Below are 7,722 nucleotides of genomic sequence, written 5' to 3'. Positions count from 1 at the left end.
ATCACACTGTTCTGAAACACTTTGTACCTTTAATAAGAACTATAAAGATTACTTTATATATAATTATAATCATATATATCTTCACTTCTTTTTTTTATTTTTTGGTTTAAATAGTGAAATCTATAAGACATAACAAGTTAGCTTTTCTTTACAACCTTTCAATAACAAAGGCCTTTTGTTCACAGTTCTACTTTGCAGAAAGTATGAAGTTGTTTTGCAAACATTATTTACATGTGCTAGATTCTATTACTACTGTTTACCCTGAGTCCTTGCTTCCCAATGTTGAAGTATAGCACCAGAAAAACACACGTGTAGCCTGGAATATGGAAGGCTTTATTAAAGAATAGCAAAAAGACTGCACTCCCCCGCCCCTCCCCAGTAATAAGGGGACCTGAAAGGCAGAATCCCTGGAAAGGGAAGCTTTTCCTTCTTTTATATCTAAGGTCTTCTTTTGTTCTCACACATTCCTGTCCTTTATTTCCCTCTATCTTGCATGTGATGGGGGATGCAGGTGCAAAGATCAAAAGTTGGGAAACAGGTGGACTAGGCAGGAAAGGCCTTGGGTGGTTTGACTATCATTTCCCTGTTTTGCTGGGAGTTAATTAATTAACAGTTCTTTAGGACTGCCCAGAGGCCTTGGGGATACTAACATTTCAATTCCCCAGGTGTTGTTCTGGTTTCCTGGGCTCAGGTGAACTCCATTTTCTTTATGGACTCCATTTTCTTTATTAGACTGGATATAAGACCCGATTTACCTATCTGCACCAACTACCTATCTTTAAATATGGTTTCAATTAGACACTATAATGGGTATCCAGGTAACACATAAGAGATTATAGTTATACCAATCTATTTTCTAACTCTTTTCAAGAAAAGGCTTCAAATATTATCATCTACTGTTTGAAAGTTATTTCAAAATAAGTCAAGGAAATTTGCACCATTTGAATCTACATTACGATGCATTTATAAGCTGCTGCTACTTTACATTTTCCAATAAGCCCAAGATTTAGCCTAGGTGAATATACAGGAAGTAATGTGATTTGAGCAATCAGTAAAATAATTGATAGAAATGGTCTTGAATAAAGTTATGGTTTAGAAGTTTAAAAACATCTTTATGACATATGGCAAGATATATATATATATTTCCCAGATAATTTTTTTCTATCATTAAATTTTATTTTTGATGTCAGTAAATTTCAGTGATTTTCAAACATATTTCTTTCAGCAATGTAATTTCCAAGTCCCAGAAAATAATTAGGTTCTGAGCAACCCAGAGAGGTCATCGCCACAGAAACAGCAACTAGCTAGTGGGCTAGTGGCTCTCATTGTGGGGGAGCTTATAAGGAGGAGAGTAGGGAAAACAGGAAGATAAAGTAACCAAATTTCAGGTTTCTCAACCTTTGAAGGAGAAGATTGAGCCTTTCTTTAGGATTTTGTCATGAAAGATTGCAAAGAAGCAAACAAAAACCTCACAATAATGTAACCACTGTGAGTTAATAAAAGACATCAGAGTTTAATATTTAAATATAGCAAAATATGATAGATTAAAATATGATACTTGCAATTGTGAATACTGTATTTTTTCATTTTATCACAAGTGGCTAAAAATTTTCCAAAATATTTGTGAAATCTGCCTTATGTAACTAATAATTTCTGTCTTTTCTCCTGCTCAGATGAGCTGGCCCTTTCCCCTTAGGGATATACGTCACATATTCTTCTTTAAAATTCATAGTGTTGCTAATATTTCTATAATTCCTAAGAATCAGAAACATTTAGGTAAGTGACCCTTAATACTTGGGAGGGAAGGTTATGTGGCAGTAATGTTTTGGGGCTCCTTGAAACATTGGAACATATTTTAAAACGTGGAATATTCCAAGGGAATATATACCTTTTGATAAAAATACATGTTTACGTATATCTACTGTTCAAGAGAATTCACAAATCATCCACTATAATTTCAGTGATCTTCATAGATCCTTTGGAGTCCAGGGACCTTGTTCAAACATGGCTGACAAATGTTTAATTATCTTATATTCAAATGGCTTCTTTGGGCCTCCCAACAGCAGTGATAAAAAAAAAAAATGCCTGTGCCTCTTTGGGTTCAACATTATAATATCCCTGAGATCAACCACATCAAATACACCAACTAGGTTAAGCTCACAAAACACAGGATAAGACACAGGAATGAATGGGGTAACTGTCCTGGATACATTTTGTTACCAAGCAGCATTACAGTTGAGAGCTTTTAAAATTTAAATTTCAAATAAATATTAGTCTTAGGCATACAAGAGCTTTACTACATCGGGAGCTTTGCTTTCTGTGAAAAAAAAAAAAAAAGATCCTGGTAGGTATTTGCTATTTAAGTCTTTTCAGGTAATTAGTCCCTATGGTGCCATCTATTTCAGGCTCCAGCTGTTCATGCTAATGAGATGTTAGATGGTGTCAGGAGTTCCCATCCTCCAGCATTAAGTGGTTAACCAGTAACGGAGCGGAGCGCCTGAGAAGGTGCACACATAAAAGGAGGTTAGGTACAACTTAAACTTAATTATCACCACTTTTATTCACACACAAGAAAAAAAAGAAGAAAAGAAAGGCAAATTAGAGCTATAGTACTAGTAGTAAGTCTCTCTCTCATGAAGCATATTTCAAAAATAGAAGCAGGAAGAAGGAAAAGTTAACATTTCAACTGTAATCAGAGAAATGCTGTCTTTGGATGTACAGCCTGATTTCTGAAAGTATCATACCTATAAAAATGATCAAGTATTTATAAAACATCACCTTTCATATTTATAATATGAACATTAAAATTTCTAATTAGTTAATGTAAACAGAGGACACAGATGAGTTGTGAGTTTCATACTAAATATACCAAAACTTTAACACATTATTTTGCCTGATTTGCTTCACAGATGGGAAGGTAATGGGAAACACTCAATGTTAGCTGCTGGACAATTGTCTTACAACCGCTTTTGCATGGTAAATTCATAGTTGAACATTCTCTGAAATAGGTTGGAAGACTCTCATTCCAGAAGTTCCCTCCCTATATCAGAAGGAAAGGAACATGCTTCTCTCTGAAGACACAGGGACACACTTTAAGAGTTATCCAGGTTTTGCAATGGTTTGCTTCCGGGTAATGGTGGGAGGAGAAGGTAAGACTGACCTTTTGTTTCTGCTTTTTCCTCAAATACCAAGGTGCTATATTTTAGGATAGTAGATACTGAACCTCTTTGTTATGCCTTAGCTCTAAGGTGTCCCCCTAAAGCTCATGTGTGATACAAAGCAAGAATGTTCACAGGTGAAATGATTAGATTATGAGGTATTACCTAATCATTAGGTTAATCCATGGATATGGATTAACCATATGGCAATTGTAGATAGGGTGTGTCTAGGGAAGGTAGGTCAATGGGGACATGGGTTTTGAGTTTATATTTTGTCCCTGGTGAGTGGAGCTCTCTCTGCTTCCTTATTGCCATATCTTGAGCTGCTTTTCTCTGAAATGCCCTTTCACCATGATGATCTATCTCATCTTGAGCCCAAAGCTATAAAGGTGGCCATCTATGAACTGAGGTCTCTAAAACTGTGATTCAAAACAAACTTTTACTCTTTAAATTCTCCTGTCAGGTCCTTTGTTCAAAGTGATGAAAAAGCTGACTAACACATGCCTCAATGATTTATTCACATAGAAACAATCTAGAATGATCTTAAATCCCTGAAATGGTGGGAGAATCGACTTTTCACTCTCTGTCTCTGTCTCTTTATCTCTCTCTCTCTCTCTCTCTCTCTCTCTCTCTCTCTCTCTCTCTCTCTCTCTCCCTCTGTTCAGAGTGTTCTGTTGATAATGGTTTCAAGGTGACAGTTTTGTGTAGAAAAATGAAGGAAGAGCTGGAACTTTAGAGATTCATATAATCCAAGGATCTTTAATGTTCTGAGAAATCTTTTGTTTTATATTAATGAGATTTTGGAATAAATAATGACATTTTTTCTAAAAGGAAATGTAATCACCATATTTATATTTATATGTAGTTCTCCTTGAGAATATAATGAAAGGGCAGGGAATGTCTGAATGCTGGATTCTCCATTAAAACAGCAACATTAGGTAGATTTTTATATCATTATAGCCCTTTATTTTATTTTAGATTAATTTAGTTGTTTAATTCAATTCATATGGGCATTTGCTCTTTTAAGGCCCATTTCTACAAACATTCTTTTTTTTTTTAAATATGTTTTTAGTTGTCAATGGACCTTTATTTATTTATTTATTTATTTATTTATTTATTTATTTATATGTGGTGCTGAGGATCGAATCCAGTGCCTCACACATTCCAGACAAGCACACTACCGCTGAGCCACAGCCTCAGCCCCCACAAACATTCTTAATAGTAGAACTTTGTATTAAGAACTTTGATTCTTAGCAGATGTTATTTTGGTATAGTTTCTATTTCAGAGTTCAGTGATGGTTCTGAAAATTTATGCTTGTTTTTTTTCATAGCTTGTCAATTTTCTAAGGTTCTCTGAAAATATTGAACTTATGTTAGATATGTCAAAGCCTGCAGATTCCCATTCTAACTGATTTGTATTTATTAAATAAATTATCTCTAATCTTAGTTCATTATGAAAACAGAAGACAATGAATCTTTTACATTAGTTGTTGGGGTTACTTCAAAACATGTTTTGAAAATTTCTGGTAGCCACTTATTAAAATAATAACCTGTTAGAGATGACCTTTGAAAAAAGAGTAGTTTCTCTATGGAATGAGGAGAGCAGGAGAGTAGGCAGAATTTACAAAAAAAGGTAGATAGTTAAAGGAGGATTTAACATTTGGGGCACAAGAATTGTGTGGGAGATAAATTAAAAGGTAGTTGTTTCTGATTGTTTGATAATGCCCCTTTTTTAAATTTCTGGGCTTCTATTAATTATATTGACTTGAGAAATCAAAAGCTTTCAGAATGAAATCCTGTAATCCTGGTGTCACTTGGCAAGATAATTGCAGGAATTTGGGTAACAGTGAGAAAATGTCTTGGAGCAGGCATTCTGCACCAAGAGCTATGAGTGAGAGAATCGCTTTCAGTTGCCCACACAATCCAGTATAGCCAGTTTTACCAATATTTCATGAAACCATATCATGAACCTTGATTATTTCTGTAAGACTGTATGATCAAAAGTCCAGAAATTCTTACTCTACAACTTATGGATATGGGGAAGAAAGAAAATCTATTCACAGTCTTTTCACATAGTGGCTTTTCTTTGAATAACTGAGACTAAGAATTTCCTCATTATTTTTTTTTAAATGATTCAGGCAAAGCTTCTTGCAATTTAACAGAGCATGTATTGAGGTTAATCGCTTAATCCAGTCAGGAAGTGACCCAGTTTGGGTTACAATCTAATTTCTAAAGTAATCGCTTCATAATGTCCAACACAGGAAATAATTATCAACATGAAAATATTAACATTTCTGAAATTTGGTTAAAATTCTGATAAAACAGGAAATGTAATACTTTACTATATAGAAATTTTATCAATTTATTTTGGTTACAGCATACAGAGCCTCAAGACTGAAACAATGCATACAGGTATACACAATACTGAAATCATCTTTGCTCATATGTGACATGATTATTTAAGTAGAATATCCAAATGAATAAACTAAAAAAAGATTCCTGGATCTCATACATGACTACAAAAAAGTTCAGGGTCCAAGACTAATTCATAAAAGCCAACAGCTTTTCTATGTGCCAGTCGTAAATAATTATAATTTGAAATTTAAAACATAACACAAAATACTACAGAGTAGGTGGCTTAGACCTCAAATGTTTATGTTTTTTCATAGTACTAGAGGCTAGAGGTCCAAGATCAATATGCTGGAAGATTTATTTTCTCTTGAGGCCTCTCCACTTGACTGTAAGATGCCCATGTTCTCACTTCGTTTTTTCATGGCCTTTGCTCTGTGTGAACACACTCCAGCAATCTCTTTTCTCTTTTTACACAAGCACTGATCCTCCTAGATTATAACCTCATTCAACTTTAGCTACCTCCTTAAAGGTCAAGTATAATGATGTTGAGGGTTAGGGCTTGAAATGAATTTAGGAAGGTGCTATTTATTCCATAGTATGCAAAATTAAAATAAAACATTTATATATAAATCTAACAATATATATATATATATAGGATCTATAAAAAGAATCACAAAAACCTGTTGAAAGAAACCACAGATGACCTAAATTAATGGAGAAATGTTATGTTTGTGTATAAGAAGACAACATTTGTTAAGATGCTTATTTTCAAACTTGATCTATAGATTAAACAAAATTCTAATCAAAATCTTAGTAAGCTATTTTGTGGAAGTTGACACATTTACTCTAAAGTTTATATGGAAATCAAAAGATCCAGAATAGCCAGCACAATATTGAAGGAAGAAAGATTGGAGAACTGATACTACCTGACTTTAAGAATTACTAGATTTACAGTAATTAAGACTTGTAAAAAATTAAATCATCTAAACAGATTAGAAAGCCCAAAGAGAGATGCATGCAAATATAATCAACTGATCTTTAACAAATTTGTTAAGGCAAATCAAAGAAGAGGACTTTACAAAGTATGTCTGGATTCAATCCTTCTTTCAAAAGCATGTCTTACAACAAATGGGACTTTAATAATTGGACATTATATCATAAAAAAGATCTCTACAGACAAGTTTTCATTTAAAGATAAATTGAGCACATAGTACAAAGAGCTCCTAAATGTACCCCTTTGCATACACAATTTCTGCTTTTATTAACATCTTGCATTATTGTGGTATATTGGTTACAATTAATGATCCACTATTAATACATTATCATTAAATGAAGTCATTACTTCCATAAGTTTAACTGTGTCTTATATAATTCTGTGAATTTTGGTAAAAGTAAAATTCTATGTATCCACTAGTACAGTATTTTCAGAATAGTTTAACTACTTTAAAAACTTCCTTCCAGGTGCAGAGACATATGCCTGTAATCCCAGTGGAGACTGAGGCAGGAGGATTGCTAGTTCAAAGCCAACCTCAGCAAAAGCAAGGTGCTAAGCAACTCAGTGAGATCCTGTGTATAATTAAAATACAAAATAGGGCTGGGAATGTGGCTCAGTGATTGAGTGCCCTGAGTTCTATTCCTGGTACCCCTCAAAAATTTTTCTTATATTTTAGTTTTTTCTCTCCCTCCTCCCAGTGAACCCCTTGATCTTTTTACTTTCTGTGTAGTTTTTGCCTTCCAGAATGCCATAGTATTGGAATGATACAGTATGGAGCCTTTCATACTGGCTTCTTCATATAGAAATATGCATTTAAATTGTTTGGTGAATTTCTATTCCTTCATAGCTCATTGTTTTTTAATGCTGAATAGTACTCCATTATATAGATGTACAACAATCAAATACAAACAGATACCCTATCTACTACTTATTTAGCAGATTATCTTGAACAAATTACTTACCCACAGTTTACTCATTAGTAAAATGTGATGTTAAATATTTCTGATATACTATTTATTATGAAGATAAACATTAAATGTAAGAATGTTAAATATGTTAACTTTTTAATAAAAATTATTTATGCTCAGCTAATGTTTGCTTACCCTGTAAAATATGTCCATATCCTCATTATATAGGCCAAACTCTGTAAAGGAAGATTTCTTTCTGCTGAAATGTGTCAAAAAGTAAAACTGATCTCAGAATATAGAAACAGTAAGG

This window comes from Spermophilus citellus, assembly GCF_964194105.1.
Source record: "Spermophilus citellus genome assembly, chromosome: 1".
In the NCBI taxonomy this organism is placed as follows: Eukaryota; Metazoa; Chordata; class Mammalia; order Rodentia; family Sciuridae; genus Spermophilus; species Spermophilus citellus.
The sequence above is the reverse complement of the archived record's forward strand: the minus strand, read 5'-3'. Positions refer to the sequence as shown.